The sequence below is a fragment of the Pan paniscus genome, chromosome 7 (assembly GCF_029289425.2).
Source record: "Pan paniscus chromosome 7, NHGRI_mPanPan1-v2.0_pri, whole genome shotgun sequence".
In the NCBI taxonomy this organism is placed as follows: domain Eukaryota; kingdom Metazoa; phylum Chordata; class Mammalia; order Primates; family Hominidae; genus Pan; species Pan paniscus.
In genome coordinates this window covers 28,138,130-28,149,682 of record NC_073256.2, presented here as the reverse complement: position 1 = coordinate 28,149,682, position 11,553 = coordinate 28,138,130, and positions in this window count along the sequence as shown.

Here is an 11,553-nt window from a genome sequence, read left to right as displayed (position 1 = left end):
AATTCTGCATCGTTTTTGAGTGAATCAATCTTGTCAGACACCACCTAGTGCTTGGAAAATTATTTAAAATGTGCCATTAGTTAGAGGTAAAAACCTAAGAAATTTATTAAAGGCAAATAAAATAGCTACTGTGCAGTTTAATATCCAGAAATTAATATAATTCACAGACAAGAAGCCTTTTGATTCACGAAACAAAACATCTTTACCGAGTAACTTCTGTATACAAACATCAGAATGAATAAAAACGAATTTATTGTGAGGGGCAAGGATCTCAGATTGAGGTGGGAAGAGACCCAGGCAGACGCAGACCACGTCTGAAGGCGCAGAGTATGCCAGGGAAAAGCTGCAGTCCTTAAATCAGCCGGGTCTGCCCACGGCCAAGAACAGCGGGAAAGAAGACAGGCAGGCAAGGAGAAAAGAAGAACGAATGCTGTGGGCAAAGAACAAAGTAAGCGGGGAGGATTTTGATTAAGCAAGAAAAGGAAACTTTGCAACAGAATTAAGGAAAAAGAGAGAAATGAAGAGAGAAAGGGGATGAAAAAAGGCAAGGAGGAGACAAGAAACGTTCACAAGACAATAGTAAACCAATAAATAAAATTGTTAAGAACAGCGAGTGGGGTGGATGAGGGAGCAATTATATTCAGTATCTAAAGAAACAACAGCAGCCGTTCCCGAGAGGGACCGACCCCATCCCCCCCGCCGCGAGCGCCGCACCCCGCGCGGGGACCGGGCCCCGGATTCCGGCGTCTGCGCGGGGATCGTAGCTACGGCCCCCGAGTTGAGCCACGCGTGATCGGGGAAGGGTCTGCCAGGAGTTTTTATGAGACCTAGGGGGACGAGTGCTGCAAATTTGATGGGTTGGGGCGCAGCTCGAGAAGTGGTGAAGACAGTGCTCTTCCACGGAACCTCAGCGTGAGGAGGCCTGGGAATCCAGTCGCTCCCAGACAAGCTGTAAGTCCCCAAACGTCGAGAAATCTCTGCCTCCAGATCCCGCGCGGGCCAGGGCCTGTGACTAACCCCCGAAGGTTCTGCGAACAGAACGGAGCTGGAGATTCCCTGGGCTCGGTTTTCGGGACCACGAACCCTGCGAGCCTGGGGTGCCACCCATGCCCCTCAATGTCCCTCCAAATCCGGCCAGAGAAAGAAGGCATTAGATCTGTGCTTTGCAGCCTGGGGTATGGGATTCGGGGGTGCGGGGTCTCTCTGCAGGCGGATATTGAGATACCAGCAGCCTAACCTGGGGGACACAGTGACCATTTTGATGAAACACCTACTGTGATCCTTGGCCTCTTTAGGGGTCTCACACAGGGGGTCGCAACTGAGAAGAAATGGGTCAGGGGCTTCGCTATGTGTCTTGCTGCCCAGAGCGTGGGGACAGAGGCGTCGGGGTGAGCAGGGCTAGGGGCGGGTGAGCACCTCGCATCTGGAGAGGGGTGCGCAGAAGCCGGGCTCTCCTCGCCGCCCAGGGTATCCGTGCGCAGCGGCTGGAGGACTCCGGTCTCCCCAAGGGGGAGTCTCTGGCGCAAAGGGCGACCCGACACACGTTCCCAGCAGCGCCAGGCGTGGCAAGAGGTCACGCCACCGATCGCGGCTCGGACCCGGCTGGGCATGGCCTGGGCTTCCTGGCCCACCAGCATGCGACCACGAAGGACGTCGGCGCGACACCCGTCCGAGGTGACCTGGCCCATGTGGCGCCAGATTGATCGAAATGCATCCAAAGCAAACCGGCTTCGGCCTTGCCAGGAACGGAGAGGCGATGAGAGGGAGCTCCTCAGCCTCGTGGGCCGAGGGCGGGAAAGTGGCAATGAATCCGAGGGGCCTGGTTAGTTACTTGCAGAGATTCGCCGGCTCCAGGGCCCGTTGTCGCGCCTGTCCGCGGGGATCTTCCGAGCCTCGCGCTGCTGAAGTAGCCCGCTCCACCGGCACCGCCTGGTCTCCCGCCTGCCCACTCGGGCTTTGCACCAAAGATTGAGCCGGGGGTCGGGACATTCCGGACGTTAAGCGGCCCCAGAGCGGCCTAGGTGGGAGCGGCGTCATTTACAGGCGCGCGTTATGTTTTCCCCGCGGGCTGCGCGCTCTGGGTGGGAATCTCTCTTGGGAAGACCTTCTCCGGCGGGAAGTCCTTTAGCAACTGGTCCAAGCCCCCCGGCAGGAGACCCCGGCGATGTGACTTTGAGCTGATCAACTTCTCCCAATCTTTCTTTCTTCTCATCATGCGGGGAGTGGGAGAAACAAAACCCCAATGCAAAAAGAGTTTGTAAACTATTCGGCGACACACAACAGGGATTACAATTCATGGCCAGTTAACAATACTGTTACCCTCTTCCTCATTTTCCCCTCTTAGGGACACTTCTCTGTCTGTTGCTGGTGTCTGTGAGGCTTCTGCGTTTCCATTATTCGGGGGTCTCCATCTCCCTCCCGATCCCAACCTCGCCCCTGTAAAAATGTCACTTTCCGTTCACTTTTCCAACCTCAGTGCAGGGCTAGGACTGATCGCCCAGGACCCGGCCCACTCAGGGCTCGCGGGGATACTTTTAAGGCCGCGGGTGCTTGGCTGCCCTGGGGTCGGGCAGGTGGGGGGCCCAGGCCGCGCGCCCAGCTCCTCTCCCCGGCTGCGCGCCCCGCACGCGGCCCAGGGCTCGGACCCCAGCAGTCGGGGTTCCTTTTCATTCCGCCGCCAGCCTGAGCGGGCTCCACTCTCCTCCCCTCCCGGCCCTCGGCCCAAGCCTGACGCCGCCTGGTTTATTGACCTTAGATCGGCTTCGGGGCTTTATCAGACCCGGCTGGGGCGTCCCGCGGCGCACGCCCTCCACCTACAGTCGTGCGGCGCGAGCCCCCTGTAAGTTTCTTCTAGAAACGTCCCCTTCCTCCCCCATCCCCGAGTCTGAGAACCTTCAGAAAAATTGCCCGAATTCGCGCGACCGTGGAGATCCGAGGCAGGGCCTTCAGGGCCACTGACATTCTCCTGTGTCGCTCTTTTATCTAGATAATTCAGGCGAAAGTGCCCCCCCCAATTATTCGGATAATTGCCTCGAATCTCCACTTCGTGTAGTGTTTAGACAATTGGAGATTGATGGCTTGAATTTAACCCTAAAACCTCTCCTCTCCTCTGCTCCAAGCTCTAAAATATCTCTGAACTTTACACACGCAAACTATAATTTTCTGTCCTATAAATCACTTGGCAAATGTAACAAGACATTAGAAAGCTATTTGAAATGGATATTTTATTATACTTGAGACTAGACCAGGGAGAAAGAGTAATTTATAAACACTTCCTCAATACTAAGCACAGAAAATTGTCTTTAAGGCTCCCCCCTAATCGAACTTGAGAATGCAAAATCACTTTCAGAGACAAATTCTTAGAAGAAAAAGGAAATTTGTGGCAATGATTATGTCACTAAAAATGAACTCTGAAAAAAAATAGTTCATAAAGTGGGACCGATTTATCAAAATGAGACCAGCAGAAACAAAACATTTGCTAGTACTACAAATACTACAACAACTGCTGCTACTACTACTTAAAAAGCCAATCCAATTTTGTGATGATAAATCACAGGATTCTAGCCACCTTACATAATACGGCTTTCCCTCAACTCAGATTGGCCCGTCCCTGCTTTTCCCACTAAAACCCTTTCAATTTCCCTTATTTTTGGACAGCGTACAGAAGAGCAGGAATATCAGCCCTGGGAAAACATTAGCAAGGGTAAGCAAGCCAGAGAGTTGGGCAGGGGAAAGATAAGCAATGCAGACGATTGTAAGTTTTGTGACAGCTTTTCAAATCACCCCCTGGAAGCCGGCGGGGCTGCTGGAGATGGAAAGATAGTCAAAGGGAACAGTTTTCTGTTCTCTGCTTCACAAAGCTAATATTTGTAATAGGTACACCAGGACTGAGAGGCTTTGCCCTCAATCCTACCCAATTCCAGAAGAGCGCTTGCTGCGTCCTCCTGAGGCTACAGAGTGAACAAATGGCGTTGTCTGCCTTCAACCTGCGAGCATGTGGACGGGGCACAGGAAACTGGGTAGGTTTCAAACTCTCAGAGCCTTGGTTATGACACTGACCCGTGCCTTCTCAAAGCTGCACTCCTTCTCAAAGCTGTCACTCCTATTTATTATTATGATTATTATTATTATTTTGACTCAGCCCTTTTCTCAGCTACAAATCAGATTTAAGGCTCATTTGCCCAGACTTTGGCTTTGTAGGAAGTAGAGGTAATTTCGACTTGTATGCAAAAGCGTGTGCAACCAAAAGCATTAGCGACCAAGCTCTGCAACGCACGCAGTGGGCCTGGGGAAGAAAAATACGATCTCTGTGGTCCACCTGCAAGACCCACCCCCACGCCTCCTTCCCATCTCAGGTCTGGCTCCAGAATAATCGACAATTAAACCCTATACCAAGCCTGGCTGACCCTTGATCTGCGAATAGGCAAAGAAAAGTATCCGACTCTGAGGGCTCTGAGACCTAGCTACTAACTAATGAAGCCAAGCGATGGGAAACAGCACAGACTTTCCGACCCCAAAAGCAAAGTGGGCTGGGTCTGACATGGGCCAGGTTTGCCTGAAGTTTCCAAGGGCGTTCTTAAGAGGACACCAAGGGCTGCGGGGGACCCCAGGGGATTTGGGTGTGCTAGAGGAAGCAGAGGCCAGATGGTCGTGGGATACCTGGTCAGATCCATTTGATTTCTGGTGTGTATGTATTTATTTAGGTTTTTCCTGAGACACCAGGCACCCCTCTCCATTTCCAGTTGTCGGAGTGGGAAGCTGATTCGGGAAATAGAGAAACTAAAATGCCACCTCAATGTAAGAAGGAGGGACACAGAAAGAAAGTGGGAAGGAAGCCCGGCGTCTGCGGCCTGGCCTTCACAGAGCCTCATCCTTCCTTCCTGTCCGCAAAGGCCTCAAAGCCTCTCCACAGCCTCCGCCTCGGCCCCACGCTGGGGAAGCCTTCCCCTCCCCTCCCCCACCTCCCTCTCCCCACAGCTGGAGATTGTGGTGAGCAAGGAGACTCCCCAAGCCTTCCATTCCCCCAGCATCCCAGCCTCCCACGGCAGAGGGGTCACCAGGAGGGCCAGGAGGGGACTCACCCGCGGTGGGGAGCGGCGTCCCTGCGGCTGCTCAAGGCCTGGTGTGAGGCAAACTCTGCACAGGGATTCCAGGCTGTTCTCAGCCGGGTGGGAGGGAGACGTTGTGAGCCGTGTCTCCCAGCTCCCTCTGAGCTCCCAGCTTCCTTCTCAGAATTAGATAACAGGAAAAATAGATAAGAGAAGTGGTTCATTAATTCAGCAAGCCTCTTTTTTTTTTTTTTTTTTTTGGTGTGTGTAAAAGTGGAAGGAAACTCTGCTAGGGAATGAAGTTCTGGCTGGACAGTTTTTAAAAAGTCAGTGTTCACAAGGTTACAGAGATGCTTCTGGAAGGTCACTCAGAAGGACCCAAGGAATCGCCGTTCATGGGGAGAAATTCTCAGTTCACCGTATGTGCTTCCTGCACCCCAAGACTCCTCTCAGACTCTAGTCTTGCCTTTAGATTGAGGTAGGGAGGGCTGCTTTGTGGCATTTGCTTATGTTGTGCGATCGCCCTCTGGGCATGGGATAATAGTAACAGCAGCGCAGCTCCTCCTAGCATGCCAATTACAAATTACAATTTTTTCCAAGTACTGCTATAACAGCATTTCTGAGCTCCTTACAATAGGGTCAAGCAGGCAGATGCTATATTATTAACCCAGGTGAGGTAACCGGCTCAGAGAGGTTAGGAATATGCCTGTGGTCAAGTCACACAGCAAGAAAGAAATGGAGCCGGTACTGAACTTCAAATTAAAGAAATCCATGGCTTCTTAGAATAGGAAGAGACCTCAGAATTCCAAGCTCCTGCTTAAATCAGGAATCCCCTCCAAGGCGATTATCCGTACTCTACTTGAATACTCTTGGTGATGGGGAGCTCATTCTCTGCGTGCCATGGGTGTGCAGCTCTGCTGACCACCACACTTTCCTGCTTCCCAAATGACCCAGCATTGCAGGGCTGGGAACACAGGCACAGGGAGCTGCCGCTGTCGTGTGATTTGAGGAACCGGGCAAACAGATCTCCCTTGACAGGTCTGCTGTGGAATTCCCTGCTCTCCTGCCTGGTTTTATTTTGGGAAGTTGTCCCTGTTGGGGGGTGGTATCTCGCAAAGGCAGTTTCGAGGAAAGGAAGAAACACAATACCTTTCTATTTTAACATATTTCCCAGTTCACAGTCTCACGGGATCCTTAGAACTATCTCTGCAAGGTAGGGAGAAACCAAACAAGTTAATATTTTTTTGCAAATGTAGGCCAGGAAGCTGAGCTTGGTGGCTCACACCTGTGGTTCCAGCACTCTGGGAGACTAACGCAGGCAGATCACTTGAGGTCGGGAGTTCGACACCAGCCTGGCCAACGTGGCAAAACCCTATCTCTACTAAAAATGCAAAAATTAGCCGAGTGTGGTGGCGGGTGCCTGTAATCCCAGCTACTGAGGAGGCTAAGGCAGGAGAATAGCTTGAACCCGGGAGACAGAGATTGCAGTGAGCTCAGATCGAGATCATGCCACTGCACTTCAGCCTGGGTGACAGAGTGAGATCCCATCTCAAAACAAACAAACAAACAACAACAAAAACAGAAAACAAATGTAGGCCAGGAAACTGAAACAGAAAAGGTAAGTGAACTGCCAGAAATCAAAGAGTAAAGGTATGGTCATATGGTGGGAACAGAACTAGAGAGGTGAATCAGGCTGGGAAGAGAGAGGAAAAATATGAAGGAAACATGAATATTTTTTCCCTTCCAAGAATTTTTGGTTTTGAATATTTTTGCAAATGATGAATAAAGTGTCCATTATTGTTATCTGTCTTTATACTCTTCCCCTGCCAAACGACTCGTAGAAACTATGCTTCAGGAAGATTTTAGTGTAAAGCTCCCTGTGGTGTCAGATCATTAAAATTCCTGACGCATGAGCCCAACAGTACAAGGCACAGATGCAGAGGCCAGGGCCAGGCCTTGTCTTTCCAGGGGCCCTGTCATTTTCACCAGGGAGGAGCCTTGTTCACTTGTAGCTTTCCCTTACGGAGTTGTTTTTTTTTTTTTTTTTTTTTTTTTCTCGAGACAGAGTCTCGCACTCTCGCCCAGGCTGGAGTGCAGCGGCTAGATCTCGGCTCACTGCAAGCTCCGCCTCCCGGGTTCATGCCATTCTCCTGCCTCAGCCTCCCAAGTAGGTGGGACCACAGGCGCCCGCCACCACGCCCGGCTAATTTTTTTGTATTGTTAGTAGAGACAGGGTTTCACCGTGTTAGCCAGGATGGTCTCAATCTCCTGACCTTGTGATGCGCCCGCCTCGGCCTCCCAAAGTGCTGGGATGACAGGTATGAGCCACCGCGCCCGGCCTTATGGAGTTATTTTTATTACTTATGATTATTATGGTAAAATACGCATACTACAAAATTTGCCACATGAGCCTTTTTTATTTTATTTCATTTTATTTTTTTGAGTCAGAGTTTCGATCTTCTCACCCAGGCTGGAGTGCAGTGGCCTGATGTCCGCTGACTGCAACCTCTTCTGCCTCCCAGAGTCAAGTAGTTCTCTTGTCTCAGCCTTCCGACACTTTAACCGTGGTTTTTTCTTTTTTTTTTTTTTTTTAACTTGCTCTGTAGCCCAGGCTGAAGTGCAGTGGTGTGATCTTGGCTCACTGCAACCTCTGCCTCCCAAGTCCCGGTTCAACCAATTCTCCTGCTTCAGCCTCTCCAGTAGCTAGGATTATAGGCACGCACCACTATCTCCAGCTAATTTTTGTATTTTTTGTGTTAGCCAGGATGATCTCAATCCCCTGACCTTGTGATTCGCCCGCCTCGGCCTCCCAAAGTGCTGGGATTACAGGAGTGAGCCACCGCGCCCGGCCCCACTGTAACCGTTTTTAAGCGTACACGTCCATAGTATTAGGTACATTCACATTGTTGTACAACCACCACCACTTCCATCTCCGGAACATTTTCAGCTTTCCAAACAGAAACGCTGCACCTATTAGCACTAATTCTCCATTCCTCTCTTTCCCATAACCTCTGGTAACCCCCCTTCAACTTTCTGTCTCCATGAATGTGACTCCTCTAGGTACCTCCTATAAGTGGAATCATACAGTACGTATTCCTTTGTGGCTGGCTTATTTCACTTGGCATCCTGTCCTCAAGCTTCATCCATGTTGTAGCAGGGGCCAGAATTTCCCTCCTTTTTAAGACCAAGTGATACTCCATTGCACACAAAGACTGTATTTTGTTTATCCATTCATCTGTTGATGGGCATTTGGGTTGTTTTCACCTTTTGGTTACTGTGAATATTTCTGCCATAAACATAGGCGTGCGAATGTCTGTTTTAGTTGCTGCTTTCAATTCTTCTGGATATACCCTTAGAAGGGGGATTGCCAGCTCACATGGACCTATCTATGTGCAAGTTTTTTGAGGACTTGCCATACCATTTTCTACCTCTTATGGACTTTTGACCCAAAATTTAGAGAGGAGGTCTCCATCATCCTGTTTATGTAGCAGGTAACTGGGAGCAGCAGCATCCACTTATCCCAGTTGGGGTCATATTCAGGGGCAGATTGCCCTGCCTGCTCCAAAGTTCTGTGAGAGAGTGATGTGCAGTAAGAAAGAAAGTGGAACATGAAGTTCTCTTGAGAATTGCATTGGAGCAGAGAGAACACTCACTTCTTTATTAAAAAATTAGGAAGCATAACTTCCAGCGTTGTGGTACAGTAACAAGAGCACCTGTGTTTGACCTTCACCTCTGACATCCCATTGCCTCCCTCCTCCACATGTGCCTACAAGAATCTGGGGACCTCATGGCATTATTATTGAGGCCAGCAATGTCCAGGAAAAGTATTCAAGTCCTAGAGAACACACTTTTGTGTTCCAAAATTGAAAAAATAAAAGGAATCATGGGAGTGTTAGTGAACCGTCAGGTATTTTTATTTCTCCCTACATTTCTGAATTGTTTCTTGTGAGGTGAAAGGAAGCCCATTTTTGTCCCCCATGGTTTCAGATTTTCCAGGGTTTTATATATTTTGGGGAATCTAAAACTCCACTGTTCTGAGGCCTAGCTCAGGGCGTTATGCCAGCCCAGGGCAGCATGAGTCTTTCCATGGGAAAAAATCTAATGAAGCCCAGTGGCCCCTACTGCCCGGGATGGTGGAGAATGGGGCCAGGACACAGGGCCCAGGGAACCCAGGCGTCATGAGCGAAGCCACCTGCTGTGACTCCTGAGTGTCCTTGTCCTGGGCAGAGGCTGGTGTGCCTCTGTGCTCCCACATTTGTCCTGTTGAGTCAGGGGGGCCACCAGAGATGATGAGGATGATGTGACTGCTGATAACACCAGCCCAAACTCCAAAAATCACTTGGAATCCAGACCAGGGAGAGGGCCAGAGAGAGACTTTCTGGGGAGCACCTCAGAGTGTTTCTGAGGCCTGCTGTCCCTGTTCTTTAAACATACACACACACACATGCGTGCATGCACATGCACAAAATTTTTATTAGTTTTTCTTATCAAGGTGTTACATATTTATTGCTGAACTTAAAAGTACTGTATTTTATTTTTTATTTTTAGAGAAAGTCTCTGTCTGTTGCCCAGGCTGGAGTGCAGTGGCATGATCATAGCTCACTGAAGCCTTGAACTCCTGGCCTCAAGCAGTCGTCCCCCTCGACCTCCCAAACTCCTGGGATTACAGGCATGAGCCATTGCGTCCTGCCCAAAAGTACTGCAGAAGGTAGAGAACAACAGTCTTCTGACCATCTGCCATGTCCCCGTCCGCAGCCAACTCTTCTATTCCGACTTCCCGTCTGAGGACTGTCCTTTTCCTGAGGTGTTTGACATTAAGCATGTGATTACGAGACAGTCTCCAGAAATTACATTTCTTTCTCTAGTGTAGCAAATGAATGAACATCTTTAATCCTCAGTTTTCAAATCTGTAAAGTGAGTGCAATAATAATACTTATAGGGTCCTTGCCAAGGTTAAAATGAGATAACCATATGAGAATCACTTAGTGTGATGCCTGGTGCTGAAAACAATTAGCTATTACTACCACTGCTAATATTATTAGTAGCTGTGGGCAAAAGGAATCTTGCATTCACCCTGGTGACACTGCTCTAGCCACCTAGACTGACTTGTGTTTAAGGCAGAAAACCAAAACCTGTGGACAGCTGCCTGCTGAGTGTTCGCTATCTGTGGCTGCTCCAGGCCCAGAAGCTGAGGGCTATGGAGTGCTCAATAGGCAGCTTCTCCCATCGTGGCAACAGAACTGCTGGAAAGAGTGTCCCCTTGGGACTAGGAAGCCCTAAGTGATGAACTGCCGGTGAGTGGCACTTTATTTGCACCTGAGTCTCCAGAAGAGCTAAGGGACCCTGGAGTTACCTGAAGTCCCCACAGCATGGGCAGAAGTGAGAATAATTTGAAACCAAGTGGCCTGATGGACCAGGTTCCGACTGAACCTCTACATTTCCTTCCTGCAATGAGTGATGTTCTCTGTTCCAGCCTGTTAGGCTTCCACTGTTACAAAATGAGATAGAATTCACATAGCATCAATTTACCCTTCAAAAATGTATGAGTCAGTGGTTTTTAGTATCGCACAAGGTTATGCAACCATCATCAGTATTGAAATCTTAACATTTTCATCCCCCAAGTCTGCAATTTGATTGGATTCAGTAAATGTTTACTGGAAGTTTCTTGTGTAAAATCCCAGGTATTGTAGTTAGTGTGCTCCTTGGAGTTTGGCTGGCCCAGCTCCATGCTGGCTCACTTTTTTTGGTCCACGTCTGCAACTGAGCCACACTCCCTCCCTCTGGCTTGACACATTAACATTGAACTGGGACATTGGTGAACTGGGACTGTCTTGATCAATGACCACCATTTCTTGGGCTCTCCCAGTACCAGGCACTGTGCTAAGCCCTCTGTGTGCATTCTCTCTTATTATCTAATTTTACAAGAAAGCCTAGAACTGAGGTCTTCTGGCTTCCACTCTCATATTCTTGTGGCTGGGCACAGTTACTCAAGCCTGTAATCCCAGCACTTTGGGAGGCCAGAGTAGAAGGATCACTTGAGCCCAGGACTTCAAGACCAGCCTGGGCAACATAATGAGATCCTGTCTCTACAAAAAGTAAAAAAATTAGCTGGGCATGATGGCACACACCTATAGTCCTAGCTACTCAGAAGGCTGAGACAGGAGGATCACTTGAGCCCAAGAGTTTGAGGATACAGTGACCTAGGATCACACCACTGCACTCCATCCTGGGTGGAAGAGCAAGACCTTATCTCAAAAAAAAAATTATTTCATTCTTGCTGTGCCAGGCTGACTCTGACCTACTCATTAGACCCGCCCTCAAGCTCACACTCCTAGTTAAGTAATACCAACAATAATTTGTGTAGCAGCTTGCAGTTTACAAAGCATTCTTTTCTGTTGCTTCATTTGATTCTCCCATCCACCTTGTATGTATGAGGGGAGAATGTTTTCATACTTTCCCTCCTTTGACCCTGCTCCTTGGAGTCTCTCTGCACCAGGTTCATCTG